This window comes from Rhopalosiphum padi, chromosome 1 (genome assembly GCF_020882245.1).
Source record: "Rhopalosiphum padi isolate XX-2018 chromosome 1, ASM2088224v1, whole genome shotgun sequence".
In the NCBI taxonomy this organism is placed as follows: domain Eukaryota; kingdom Metazoa; phylum Arthropoda; class Insecta; order Hemiptera; family Aphididae; genus Rhopalosiphum; species Rhopalosiphum padi.
This window is the reverse complement of record NC_083597.1, coordinates 2274011-2290512: the sequence shown is the minus strand read 5'-3', so window position 1 is coordinate 2290512 and position 16502 is coordinate 2274011. Positions and strand designations below refer to the sequence as shown.

The 16502-nt window shown below is 27.6% G+C and overlaps 1 long non-coding RNA gene across 2 annotated transcripts in view; it reads left to right on the top strand.

Moving 5' to 3' along the window:
• The window catches only part of LOC132917187 (uncharacterized), a 202422-nt gene that overhangs the window by 106509 nt on the left and 79411 nt on the right, over positions 1 to 16502 (top strand). For both annotated transcript variants that reach the window (XR_009660255.1, XR_009660254.1), the window contains exon 3: positions 15042 to 15284. This is a non-coding gene — a long non-coding RNA (uncharacterized LOC132917187). The remainder of the gene's footprint in view (positions 1 to 15041; positions 15285 to 16502) is intronic.

Sequence of the window (16502 nt, the reverse complement as noted above, 5' to 3'; positions counted from 1 at the left end):
GTATTGCAAATATTGACACCATTTCTTTTGATACAATCGTCTTTTGATGGCTATGTATTGTAACCGTAACGCATGTGTTCTTTTTTTTACTCGTTAAGTAAACAACGTGATATATTATTACTATTGTACGTATTCTGAACGAATTCGTTACACGGAATGAAAAAAAAAAGAAAAATACATTCGAATCGCCAATTTCTTTATGGTGCATTGAAAGAAGAGTTAAGTTTTTGGTACCCTAAAGTAAAAAATAAAAAAAAAAATAAATTTTCAAAAAGTAATGTGTATTAATTTATATTATATTACTGTTATGCATTATGTTGTTTTTATGAGACGAGAAGTCTGCAAACTGACTTATTTATCGAAACTAAACTATGAGTTCTTAGAGTTCCTAAAATGAAAAATAATATTTTTCTTTCAACTCTAACTGTAGAGGAAAAAGCTTTTATCGGAGGAAAAGTTGACATTTACCAAAAACAGAACAATGAGAAAAAAGAAAAAAATAGTGTACAATATATACTACGTGTGTTATTCGATATTACTTTATTATATTTAGAAATGTCGCAAAATGAACTATATTTATTATACACCTACACAGGCTCCATACTATTATAACTCATAATTTCGAATTATATTACCTATATATTGTGCATTATTTTCATACTACGAATGTATATTTTTAAATTTAGGATTGACATGTTTATCGTTCTTCGGATAGGTATAGTCATAGTTTTTTGAATTTTCCAGATAATAAAATTTATCTTTTTGTTTTATCGAGAAAAAATAATTTAACGTATTTTTTATTCTATATAATTAAATAAAATAGCTTTCTAATATAAATTATTTTGATAATCTGCTGAGACAAGAATTTCAAATTTGAATTTTATATATTCTTTTGTTGAAAAAGTGTTCGTTTTTTCGAAACTATATTATTGCCTATACCATATACTTTATTCTACATTTTAGTTATACATTCTTTTACTTAATTTTTATATTCATTTCGTGCGTTTTAATGAAGTAATTTTATAGTACATTTTACAGTACCAATAAACACTGGTTGTTAATTATATTTGAAACACACGTATTTACAAGCGTAAAAATGTACTACTAGTTGATACCGCACGGTGGCGTTGCTCGTGACAAATTAAATAATTTCAGTAGATTTACTTTGTTAAATGAAAAATACACATATTTTTAACAGTCATGTAAGTAGTTTTAACTAAATATAAAATTATATACGATAATAATTGATATTATATGGTGTAAATGCTAAGTTGAAAAAAATCGGACCAAGAAATAATGTTTTCCATTTTTACCCCTTTAACACTATTTTAACACTTTGGGGATGTATTTTGGAAAACTCTTTCTTAGTGGTTCGTTGTATCATAAAACGAAACTACTGACCAAATTGCATACTCATAGTTTCAGTGGTTTAAGACCGGAGATGATGAATCAGTGAGTCAGAGTATGTTATTTTATATACATAAAAGATACATACCTAAGTCCTAAGACGCAAGGCTGGGCAAGTTAATGATAATTTTTAACTCAGTTGAGTTAAATTAAATTAATATCTAAATTAAGTTAATAGTTAAAATTAAATTCAACATTTTCTATCAATTGAACTAAGTTAAGAGTTAACCAAAATTTAATATTAACTTTTTAACTCAAGTTAAGTTAGTTAAAAAAAAAGTATCTTGTTTTTACATAGGTAAAATTAAAATAATCGGTACCTAAAATTGTTCATGTTATTAGACCAAAGAACTATTATTATTGTTTATGTTCCAAAAGGTAACCGTAAAAATGTTATTAGCACACTTATAACTTATAAAATGTACCAGAAATTTGTATACCTACAATAATTCACACAATTTTAATAAAATTAACTTTACTTGTTTAAATGAAAATTAACTCAAGTTAATTAAAAGTTAATTCAAAAACTCCTTAAGTTAATAATCATAAAAAAATAACTTATTAAGTTAAAAAGTTAAGTTAAGTTAACTTTAACTTAATAACGCGTTAATGTCCAGCCTTGGTAAGACGTATACGTTCTACATTATTATTTAATTTATAGTAAAAATCTTATTTTACGAATACAAGTCGTGAATAAACTGTTTTATATTCAGAGAGAGATAATTTTTGTTTGGATAAATATTATAAGCGTTATTTGTAATCTTCTCCGATCAAAGATAATATTTGGGTTATAACAACACTAGACACAGATGTCTGCTCTATTTCATTACTAATATGATATTATCACGCAGTGTATGCTTTTTTTGAAAATCATATATTATATCAGCTGCAAGTTGTAAAAGCGCACACGACCATCTATCACTTTGTCATCATTACATAATACATAAATATAAGCTCTGCGTGTTATACATTATATACATATACCACTTTATAGTTGTATTTTTTTTTTTTTTTTTGAAAGGGAAAACCTGGTTGAACCGATGACGTTGTCTTGAAGCGAACTTTGTGGGTGTACTACGATAATCTGGTCTGCAATATCACGCGTCCTCGCTAAAGATTTTTCATTTCATAGACAATCGGTTCGACGTGAAATCTTCACACACTCGCGCACATACACACCAAATTCTGTCGTCCTCACGTATAAATCACGTCGAGGCTACATGCTGTCATTTTCGGAGATCCGCTGGACCGTAAACCCTGCCCTTTTCCCGTCCGTACAACAGATACACACCCGACCGAGGTATGATACTCTGCGACAGCCTCATGCACTATTAATGTCTGGCACGTAAACATATATAATACAATGTATAGAAAAAATACCGTCTCCTATCTGTATACGTTTAAGTTTTGTTATATGTTATGACACGTTATCACCTCGGTAGTACTACCGTTATTATATATACCTACTCGTGACATTTATCTCATTGTGGACCGGATGTAAATATGTATATTAAGTAAAAAATAGCATTATATATTATTATTAATTATTATGTATGTATGGTAAAAACTGCTTGATTTAAATGACGTATAAATACGTCATGTTTCGTACAATATTATTATTAAATCGTCCCTTAAAGAATTAATGTTTATTTTAGCTCTGTATTTCTAGAAAATTAAGTTAAGTATTTTTTTTTACTAGTAATTCGCTTACAAAATAAGCAGTATGTCTTCTGTTGAAAAAAAACATATATTTTATGTATATTTATTATTTATAACGATTTGATACCTCGTTATTCACCTCTTAATTCTCATAATATACTAATCAATATTAAAAAATAAAAACGATATTTTTTTGTATTAAAAACTTTTTATTTAGCAATAAATTATTTAATAATACACCTACATTCAACATGTCATTTCAAAACAAAACCTATAATTACAAAGTTAGAAAAGCTCACTTTCCGAGCGTTTTAATATCTAATTCCCAGTTTCTAAACGTTTTCAATACAAGGCAATAAATTATACCTGATTATATACACAATTTAAAAATAATTTAGTAATATTTATACTTTGGTACCAACTACTTTTTTAATATTAGATGAATCAATTATATCATTAGTATCTAACTATAGTCTATATGGCTATATGTAGAGTAACTACAGAAAATAAGTAATTGTCTTAAAATCAACTATGTTAACTTAAAATTTTTAATACGAACGGTCGTATAATCTGTCCAGTTTATTTTAGTAATAAGCAAGTGTAACAACTAAAAAAATAAATAAATATATATTAGTCTAAAAATGATACTATACTGCTGAAGAATTATCATAATTTGACTTTTTATTTTAGTCTGTTTGATCATGATAACTTATTCAATATGATACATTTTTTCGGACCACTATTATTTTTTCTTTTAATTAATCACACCGATTGTCAAAAACTAAGATGAACGGATTATAACTATTATAGGTATTTACATTAGTAACTACGGACAATAAATATCTTATTATCGACAATTATTGTAACTATATATTATACTGATTACTAACGGACTTTTATGGTGTTATATACTTATGTTTAAAAATTTAAAATTCAAATAATATTACATGAAAGACAAATACTACACGGGACGTAGTAGATTCCGATTGTGGTACAGCTGAACCATATTCCCGATGGATACGTCATCGTTTGTGACTATCGTCGTTACAAAGGTGGTGGCTTGCGCTAACTGAGATACATGCGTATAGTGTAGGAAGTTTTCAACGATACTACTATTAAGTGTTCACTAATTTCCTAATGAAATTCATTTTACATTTTCAGCCATGAAAGTGTAGGTAAGAAAAGCTTTAGTAAAATGTTTCATCAAAATATTAAATTTTATTTTTTTCACAGCGTAATGAACTTTTACAGAATGTTTAGAAACAATTTCGCAACAAGAATTTATAAACTTAAGTAGCAGCTCACCGCTCAGATTAAAAAGTAATGCTATTCAAAATTGATTTTTTTAAATATTAACGACTTATTTTTTTATTTTATAAAAATAGTTTGTTTTTTAAGCTTGTTGAATTATACATGAAAAGTAGGTAGGTTATAAAACTTATAACATTATAATGGGTTATTTAATTTATTATTTTATGCACTCGTATGTGAATTCGTTTTACTGTTTTCAAGCTACTGCCAAATAGAAAAATAAAATAAAAGCTCACTATAAGTTTATTTATTATTATACATTTTTTTTTGCATTGTTTTCACACGTAATTAATTATACGTATGCATATCTTACTCAGCCAATTTATAAATAAAGGCGCCGTCTAGCTTATTCATGACGACACACCAACTAAAATAATGTCTACCTTCGCTCTAATAAATTGTTTAAATTAATGTCCACGCGGTTTGGGACTTATAATGCTTAAGTTAAAAGTTAAAATCACTTTAATAACTATGCAATAATGTTTTCATAATCTATTAATGCATGACATCTGTATTATATGATTTTGAAAAAATATATATTTATAAATCTAAGTTTTTAACACTGTCAAAATGTACGTATAACGTTATATAATTATTATGGTTAATCAATATTCAATAATTAGACCGATATAGTATTTATAATTATTTTATATTAAAACATATTATAGAATATTTTAATAATATTGTTATGACATTATTGTTATTTTTATTTTTATTTGTGTAAATGGATTTTTTTTTAATCGAATGTTATGAATTTATTATAGGCAATCGTATAATATTACTTGTTTGTATTTGTTTGAGTTTTATACACGGATAGTCTATAATTTAATATTTGTTGACGTTTCGCTGAAAACCTGTCTGAATTTTGAAATTAAATGGTGTAAGATAATACGAATGACTTTAGTTTAAGCAACAGCTCGTTCGGTATTTTTCTATAGCTTTTGTTAAAAAGTCTAATTTATGGAAAAACTTTGGAGTTATTTGAATGGGGGTGGGCGGCGTCGTCGACGACGACGACACGTGGCATTCTCAACAGACGGACCGATTTCTATCGTCGTAGATAGAAATGTATCATTTTGTTGACGCACGCCTGAAAATAATTTTACTCCTTCATCGTTTATACAATAATATTTCGTTCTAGAACAGAAATGTTTAAAAACTTGTTCAGGTGGTAAGTGCTTCCTATATATATGTACAAACTTTGGCGAGTACATATTATTATTATTTCAAAATAACAAGAGGGTTATATAAAAAGTTAAAAAAAAAAAAGTAATTTTACATGTTTTCTGTCTTTCCCCTGAGAATTGTGAGTAGGCATGGGTACGCTATACACGTCAATAAGGATTGAAGCGCTTTTTCATTTAGCGCAATCAGTAAATCCAAATGATTTGTTTGTAGAATGGTCCCCAGAGTCTTGCTGAAATTAATTTAGCAACATTTGGGTAAAAACAAAATACACTCAGTATAATACAAGTGAACAGTAATATATTTACATTAATACACATTATTATTTTTATTATGAATTTTGTGTAGCGAAGATTCCACCAAAATGTATAATTACTTTTAATATTTATTTATATCTATATATTTTTATAATCCAAACAGTTTGGTCGCTTAGTTTTACTGACGTTAATTTAATCATCGTACACATTCAAGCGTTACTGAAAAAATAAATAAACAATATAATTCATAAAATATTACAATTCTGCAGTAAATTTTATAATAACAAAATATTTATTATAAAAAAAAAAATCGAAAAAAGCATAACATTCAATACGAATCAATCAAAAATGTATTTTCTGCATGTGGTATGATAACGAAATTAAATAATGAGTTTTTAATCCACAATTTTTTACAAAATACGATTGAATTGCTATCATTCCATCGTATTATATTAGTAGAATTATTGAACATTGATCAATAAAAAAATACTTAAGAGAATCAAAATGTTTAATTTCAATTTGCAATAAAAGTTCTACAAATCGGGCAAGTCTAACGACAACAAATATGTTGAATGCGTATTGTGTTTACAGTAAATATTAACTTTATAAGTTTTACTTACTAATTGAGTTTATTGCATTTCTATAAAAATTTAATTAACAACCATTATCGATATCTGATTTATATTTCAAACGAGTGTTAAAATAACGATTGATATTTTGTAGTTATAACTATGAGAAAAATATACAAAATTATGATTTATATAAAATGTATTACATTAACGTTATATGTTTCGATTGTGTGTCGTTTTTTTCTAAAAAATATAATATATGAACGTGTGTTTTTACATTTGTTTTTCAGTGTGTGCATGATATATATTGGGTGGTTCACAAAACATGCACACCTTCATTTTTCATTTAATAATTTATTTATTCAAGAACTTAATTTTGGGATTTTAAAGTATACATAAAAATAATACTTTAATTTTTAAGGTATATCCTGTGGTGATACAAACTTTTTTTTCAAACAGGAACCAACCATTTTAACTAAACATTAAGAAGCAGATAGTTTTATTTAAAATTTTATGTATCCAAATCAAAATTCAATTTAGTAATTTTTGAGTTATTTGCTAACAAAAGATAACACATTTAAACTAGAAAGTGTGAGAATTTTGAGGAATTAAAAAAAATTATAGTAATTGAAATTAATCTATCAACATTTAATATTTCCTAACCATTATCTAAGTACTAAATAAAGTATCATATCTATTTTTTATTTGTCTAAGCTATTTTAAAGGAGTATTATATTTGGTATATAATATATTAAATTATACATTTTAATAACTAAAACTACTCCAAACTATGTAAATTTAAATATATCAACATAAAAAAAAAATAAACTTCTTCATATTTAACAGTAAAAAGATTGATTCTCATTTTTAAATTTTAGTTCTTAATTATACGTAACAATTTAAAATCAGAATTTAGAAGAAGTGCATTATTAAAAAAAAAAAATGTAAGATGATCTTGATTGATTAATCATATGCGTTCCTACCTAATATGTTTATAATGCATATAAGATATTGTAAGAAAATTATCATTAATCTCATTTTTAAATTTTAACCTTAGATTTAAGACACAATTGTTTTCATACAAGACGTAGATAAATTGTTGAGTATTTATATTGGTAAATAAATTTAAAGATTTTTTGTATATAATAAAACCAGCTTAATTTTTTATAAAATCGTTTTTTTTTTTGAGTATTTTGTAAAATAAAAGAATGAATTTTTTAAAACTAGTATCCCCCAATTTATATAAAATTATTACATATTTATTTTAGTAGCACATGCCATATGGAAAATATGACGTCATTATAACAGCCAATTTTAATATACAAAATATTGCCACGAGGTGACATGTTTATCATATTATTAGGTGTATAACGTGGTGTAAATAATACAATAATTTCATTTATTTAAATTTAATTGTATATAGCTACCACGCGTTTACTTCGATCGTCGTAAAAACATTACTTTTTTACTCAACTCGCGTGACATGCAAACTACTTATTTAATTATTTACAAATATTCTTCCGTCTATGTGGTAGCAGTTAATCGTGTAGTGTATCAACCAGGTAATATTGTACGTCAATTATCTATGCACCTACCTGGTTTTAATTTGCGGGAAGTAAGCTGAATCATTTAGTGACCAGGTTGAGTCACCCCAAGCCGTTCTAAGATACTGCGGCGTATGCGAGTACCGAGTAAGCCGTGAGTTCGTGATATCGTGTACAGGTTCATTACCCACACAACGCGTGTCCATTTGCTTACATTTTTAATAAAAAATATAAATAGTCGTTATGTATTTTAATAAAACCTTCCTTCGTTAGCTTGTCAAACATACTTGACATTTATGATCTATAATACGATATTATTCAGTCGTTGTGGATACATATCAACTATCTGGAAACATGTGATAACTGTTCTAATTCCTAAACTTGGGAAAATACAATTTCAAATAATTGGGTATAGACTTATCATCATTCTTAAAAAAATATAGACACAAGATTGCGTTATTTTTTATTTATACCTCTCTCCCTACCAATACGATTTTCGATAATATAGAAGCACCTACAACTGTATACACTACACACAACACACAGACAAATATAAACAAATCTTTCAAAATAGGACAGGTATTAAGTCTGGTTTCATTACCATATAGAAAAGAAGAAGTGGACATAAACCGTCTCGGAATAGGCCATACTAGATTAACCCATGATTTTCTGATGAAAAAACTTTCAACTATTCTCTAACGATTAAATTACATTTACATACGAATGTAGGAAGTATGAACTAAAAAGTTAGATGTATAAATATTAACAGATCAAATATTGGACAATCTAAGCTCTGGTTCCCTAATGTACTCAAATTTCTATATAGTTTAGTCTTTGTACATATTGTATTTTTAGCCACATTGTAAGTTTTATATTAACAAAATATATTATTTATTTATTTTGAGATTTTCTTCTGTCTACCTGCCATGCACGTTATAATACACTATAATACTATACACAATACAGACACGAGAGGTATGGTATAGATTTCTTGTAATTTTGTACCAAAACGTGGGTAGTGGGTGTACAAAAAAAATGTGTTATGCACGAGTAATATATATATATATATATATTATAACGACTGGCTAATCTTTCTCTCAGAGGAATTCGAACACAGTTTCGTCTCGGTAATATGCACGGAATTCATTATTATTTCACAAGTATATTGCACATAATATAATATTAGTATTCGTTTGCAATAACCGAATTAAACCAGAATGAGTGTTGTAGGGCTATTATTATTAAACGTGTACCTATATACTTATGGGGTGAACCAATCAATTTAATTAAAGACTTAACGTTTTTGAAAATACATTTTTTACATATAATTTAAAGTAATTGCAAAACAATATTTTTGTAAAAATATTACATTGTATCATTATAATTTGTTATGTTTTTACTGTTTTGAATAGTCACATAAATTTTTAATTTAATATTTCTAATGAGAGTATTTTGATCCATAAAAATAAAATGTTATACTAGTAGTTTATTAATTATACCTATTTAGTGTATAGATTAGCGGGGTAGTGGAGCTTTGCGAAATAACTCTGTACTTCTTCACTCAACTCATCAAAAAACTTTAAATACTTTAACTCATAAAATATTCGTCAGAAATTCGATTTTTATGTATCAGAGTATACTTCTAAGGAATATTCTATTTTAAAAAAAAGAATTAAAATGAATATTGTCATTAAAAAAGTTAAAAAAAAATATATTGTTTTTAATGACTTAAAATAATGTAAAAAATATTTTTAGTGCCTTACGTTTAATTTACCATTCAGTTTATTATGTTTTATTGTTTTGTGAAGTTTGTACTTCACTATTTTAACTTGTTTTGTTTTCACCTCATATAAATATAACAATAATATATATACGAGTAGTATGTATTTGTATGTTCTGAGCACTTTTGAGCAGGGAGATTTTAAAAGTTTAAGGAGGATTTTCCCCCTCAAGCCATTTTTTTTTTCCCTGTAACACGAAAAACACTGTTTTTTCAAAAACCATAATGTATGTTCTGAGCACTTTTGAGCAGGGAGATTTTAAAAAATCAAGCGAGACTTTCCGCCTCAAGCCATTTTTTTTTTCCCTGTAACACGAAAAACACTGTTTTTTCAAAAACCATAATGTATGTTCTGAGCACTTTTGAGCAGGGAGATTTTAAAAGTTTAAGGGGGACTATCCTCCTCAAGTCATTTTTTTTCCCTGTAACACGAAAAACACATCTAAAATTGATTTTTACACACTTTTTTTATCAATTTTAGATGTGTTTTTCGTGTTACAGGGAAAAAAAAATGGCTTGAGGCGGAAAGTCTCGCTTGATTTTTTAAAATCTCCCTGCCCGAAAGTGCTCAGAACATACATTATGGTTTTTGAACAAACTGTGTTTTTTCGTGTTACAGGGAAAAATAAAATGGCTTGAGGGGGAAAGTCCCCCTTAAACTTTTAAAATCTCCCTGCTCAAAAGTGCTCAGAACATACAAATACATACTACTTATACGTACTTATGGTCTGACGCAAACTCTAATCGAGAAGCAAAATAAATTATTTAAAGCTTGGATTCTCCTCACAGTTATCGCCTTTCCATGTTTCTTAGAGTATAATTGCGAATTTCCCTAGACATTGCCTTGAATAATCGATAAGCCAATCGCGTTCGCATATATAATTCAGATTAATTTTAAATAAAACGATACAAAATTCTGGTGACAAAACCTTTTTTTCACCAAAGCGAATGTTTAAAAAAATTTTTATAAATTTTCACCTTATGTATTATAATATTATGGGTTATTAGTGTTTGGAATAACGAAATAGATACATGAATATTAATTCTCAATGTTTAAAACTGTTTGGTTGTAGTATAATATTTTATTGATTGTTTATTCGCTGTTTATTAACTGAATTCGAATCGCGTCCCAACAAAAAAAACATCCTTTTGCGATGCCATTTCTCAAAAGGGCATTTTATACTTAAGTTTAAACTAAAATAGTTAAGTAAAAATGATTAAAATATATAGATTTAATCATTATACTAAAAAAAATGAATCAATCACTTAATCATTTTTTTTTTTTTTTTTGAGTCTAAGAATATAAAATAATAACAGTTTTGATAAATACAATTTTTTTTATTTTAAATACAATTCTAATTCACTGATTTTATTCTGAATGCGCTCAGACAGAGTGTGTGTATGTGCCGTGTGTTATTATAACGTACTGTGAAGTACGATTTGAACATTTTCTTTTTTTTACGTATTTTTATTGATGGGTATTATCATACATGCTTATTCATTTGAAATTTATTGATAACTCACCAAATCAAGCACCAATAATTCTGTATTTTATTTTTTATGATATTATTATCCCGTCCAAGTCAAACACTCTCAAACTTGAAAAGTTTTCAATCGTTTTTAGACTAGCACTCATATAAGTACTGGGTACATAAAATATGTATTTTTTTATTAACTAGAAAAACAATAAAATAACGGTGAGAAAAATACTAAAAATATTTTTAGCATGGGCTTGCAAACCGTAAAAAAAAATAATATATAGTCACTATATTATATTATGTGTCCCAAGAACATGAATAAAACATTCGTAATAAAAAAAATAAGAACTATGGTGCCAAATATTACTATGACTATTGTTTATGATATTGTAAATGTTGTGTATTATAATGTTAGCCTGAAATAAGATGGTGCCACTGACAATATTATACCTGTTAATCGTTTTGATTTAAACTGTTGTAGATATTTGTTTTCGCGTTAGTAAACAAATTATTATATTGATTTTAAAAATATATAACAGTGGTGAATAGGGTTTTTTGATTTACATAATATTATTGTCTGCAAATAATTTTAAACATCTATGTCAGTATGTTTTTGTTATTAAACTATTTTCCATAGTAACAAAATAAGCAATATTTGTATAGTATCTAGTTGTAAATATAAATTGTACATGTGATTATAGGTAAAAAATAACATTATACCCATTATATAAATAATAATATTTTGTATGCACAAAGCACAATGGTTAATTAAACACTAAATATATATTATTTTCTATGAGTTTCAATATTTATTTCAAATCTACCATTTTGGTATAACAACCGTCACACTACGGTAATAGCTGTTAATGTTTGTTAGATTTTGTAACATAGTGATTTATATTTTAATATTTTTGTCGGTCAAAATTATTTTAAACAGAATAAATATTGTTAATAGAATTTTTACTTAATTTTAAAAGCAATGGCGCCACCAAAGATGTTATCCATATTAAAAAAAAAATAATAATAATAATACCAGACAACGGAGACTTTTTACTTTTTTATCACGATTTTATTTTTTCGTTTTTATACTAACTAAAACTGTTGTGTATCGCAAATTATTCGTTGATGCGTCTATTCGCACTTATCTTAAGTAATTTTTATTTTCTTTCATTCCCCGGGAAACAATATATACAATAAAAATTGTGCTCTTGTTTTACAATGTTAAAAGGATAGCGTTGAAATATAAAAAAAAAAAAACTGTTTGAAGGGAACACAATATAACATTTTATTGAATTCCGAAATGTATTTATTATTTATAACAGTGTTATTATGATATCGTTTTAACCACGAATTCAATACGAATTAAACGTTTACCTTTTTAAAACATATGCAATATGCATATCATATTATTTTAACAACCCTTACATCACTTTTAATAGTATAAAAACAAGTTTGTAACTACATGGATCTTATACTCATACGAAAAGGAATACAATAATATTTGTAATTCGTTTTTTTCCCAATTTCTATTGTTGTGACATAAATATAATGCTATACTAAAATAACTGTAAACTATATTACCAATATTATTATATTTTTTTTTACGGTAGTATATGGTATGATCGTTTTTTTATGCGTATATGTGTTCTCGTTTGTAGAACATGACTTCGTCTTTAAGAACCCAGGTGATCACCTATCCAAGAGCTATGCAACACCGAACAGGGCTTGACTTAGCACTGTGCGCATGCAGTAACTGCAGCCAAACACTATGCCATCACACCATTCACTAGTGATTATTTTATCATAGTACGTAAAATATAAAATAAACATTATTTTTAAGAATACTTTTCAGAATACGTATTTAATTACTTAGTGCCATTTGTATTTTAAATACGGAGTACAATAGTTTTTTTTCAAAAGTATTTGAATACAAAAATGGTACTTTTAAAAGTGTTTTAATACTTTCTATTAGTTCATTACACTTGATATTGAATAATTTGTCCGTTAATCACAAATATATATTGAAACGCATTTAAAAATAATTTAATTAAATAGTTAATACTTACACATGCATCATTTAATACATTCAAAAACCTCATATTCGTGGACGATCTGGTTAGGTTTTCTATTATCTGTTTATTCCATGAAATCATATTATATTAATTAGAATTATTATAAAATATCGTATAAGAAACGTGTAATATTGGAAGTATTTGTGAACCTAATCGAATCTAACGTTTTATATGATACTATCGATATTATAAAAATTTAATTTAATAATAAAAAAATATTATGTAGAGTATTCTAATTAGTCTAAATCGAAACTGTGCAGCGACTATACTGTATAGTTGACATATTAATATATTATTATGTATTTACATTGAGTATCTTAACACGATATCGGTATGAAACGTTGTCAGTGGAAAATTGAAAATAAAATCACTTATCCAAATCATGGTAAAAGTATAAGAGTATATAACATTGAGTTAAATCGGATTGGGTCGAGAAGTCGAAATGATCGTTTGTCAAATGTTACCATTTGTTTTTAAACAACAATTTTTTTTTTTTTTATATAAATATAGTCAGACACCACTCGTTAAAACGTGAAATCATTTTCGTTTTTATTATACCTATATCCTAATATAATATAATATGGCTAATAGTCATGGGCGTATTATAGGTACTAACTCTTAGTATACCACTGTTACCCCTCGAGTCGTGTTACTACTATTTACTACGTATTACACCTATTACGACACGAATAAATCGCACTTAATCGCCATCGACCTATATTCGTTCTTTATACATTTATATATATATCCACCGCGTGATCGCTGCGTACCGTTATTAATTGCGCGCGTTTGTGTCGAACGGCAGCGGCGACGCGGGTAAGACCGGAAGTGCTTTCGGGAAGTTTACGACCATTCTTTCTAGAACCCACCATTCTTTAATCCCCTTCCCCAAACTGCCGACTTCGATCTCTACAGACAAAACTATTCCCCGACCACACTGCCATCGCGCACCGGTTCATTAGTAGGTATTCGCGAAATCAGCTCTTCTATACATATAGATATTTTGGTCGAGTTGAATGTCACGGAAACGGGACTGTATAGGTTGTATATATATATACACACATATACTTACGTTTTTTTTTCACACTCGTAAAATCGTAAACACTCCCTTTTTCGTTTTCACCCCCCTCCCCTCCCTGGAGACTATACTTTGTGACAATCGTCACCACACCACACGCGTGTGTGCGTATAGAACTATAGAGCCCTCAACGGGGAAACGAAAGTTTGGCCTTCGTCATAAACAACCCCTCGATGCGACGACGACTTGCAAGTCCCCTCTATAAACGTCGCTTTATATTACGCGAGACGTACACGTCCATTGCAAAGACTTGTTTTGCCGTCGCCGTTACACTGTACCGCGTCATACGCCATTTTCCGGAAACGACTAGCTCGATAATAATTATTGCTTTTCTTATTATTATGATCATTTTTTTTTTTTGCCTCCTCGACACATGTAACCATATCTGTCCCGAACACACACACACAACAGTCCGTAAACGTTGCACATATATATTGAGGATGGCGTCGTCTGGCCGCCGTCGTTACATCGTCGATGAAAACGCTAACATTTCTTTATTGTGTTGTACATGTTATTAGACTTATTACATCCCAAAATGTCCCAGTTACAGTTTTTTTTTTTTTTGAATTATTTGTTCAAATATTATAATGTCTTCGGCTATTTATTATTATCTCGGAAATCGGTTATTTCCCAAAATGAAAATAGTTATAAATTATGATATTATACATATAAAACTCAACTATATATTTTATAATTTACAGGTCGATTGAATCATTGATAATATACATAGATTGATAGAGTATCCTCCGTAGTATCAGAACAAGATACGGGTATACTGAATACTTCCGTCAGTGTTCTCTATCACGAAATTGTATACACATCGATGAGTTGGCTCTAGATATGAGTGCTATATTTCTACATACACTACACAATATGCAATTATCACTGCAGTGAAGTATTCTGTCTGGTGGTTTTCAAATTTAAGACAACTTCCTAAAAGCTAAGTATGAAACATTATCATTATTATTATTTATTACTTATTAGTTATTTACAAAGATTATGATTTTATCTTCTAGTTTTGGTTTTACATAAAGCTTGTAAAATTAATATCAACAACAATTAATAGTAGATTAAATAAAATAAATTTACGCAAACCACTAACATTTTAATGTAGTGTTAAACTTAATATTTTTTGTCGATAAGGTTTTTAATTTATCTACAAGATATTTAACTATAGTCTTTTGGTAGTAATAATAATACATCATTTTACATCATTTTTTTAATACAATGTTATACAAATCAATAATATGCATTGTTCATGAATTTTCTAATATTATATATATTTTTAACCCATCAAAATACGGATACATCCCTTTTCAATAATATATGTAATATTTTATAAGAAAATATTTAAGTACAATACGTATACATATATTATAACAACGTAAAACGATATAATAATATTATAAGGATGAGGGTTTTACTATATAAGAATTTACCTATCTTCCCCTATATCACTAAAACGTACAAACAATAGCACATTCATGACTATCAGTAAAAAAATTATGAGATTGATTTAAATAAGGACAAATAAATCGATAAAGCAAAAGAAACGTAATATTCCAAAATGTAATAAATCTCCATAACTATAGATTCCGTCAAGTTAAAAAATACTTCAATTCGACAAAGCAAGATGCTCATCCTAATGTTATTAGTTTTAGTTGTACAACCATCACAAAAATATATAATAACGATAAGTCCATGGTGAACACTAAAAAACAATAACAATCAATAGCATAATTTTGAAATCCTTTGCTACGCACAGGTAAATTATAATGTTCCAATATAATCTATTACTCGGGAATCAGCTAAAAAAGTCTATTGATGGTTAAACTATATATTTTTTTTCTACAAAAATCGGACACCCTTGTTCACTTCAGCATACGTATGATTGCAAGTCATCCATTCTTTGGTACTAGTCAAGATTGTGTCGTCGTCGTTGTAGTCGTTGTCATCTCGCCGCGGGGTGTATAAACGCAGTTTACACGCCACAAAATGTCTTACAATACACGTAACACTCGAAAATTCTGATTTTAGAAAGAAAAAAGTCGTTATATTTGCGCGAAGAACTTTTCTGCACCCTCGCACTGCGCTTTATTTGCACTTCCGATTTCCGGGTCGAACGTTTGTATTGTTTGGCTGCCGAGAGGATTTACTCCAAA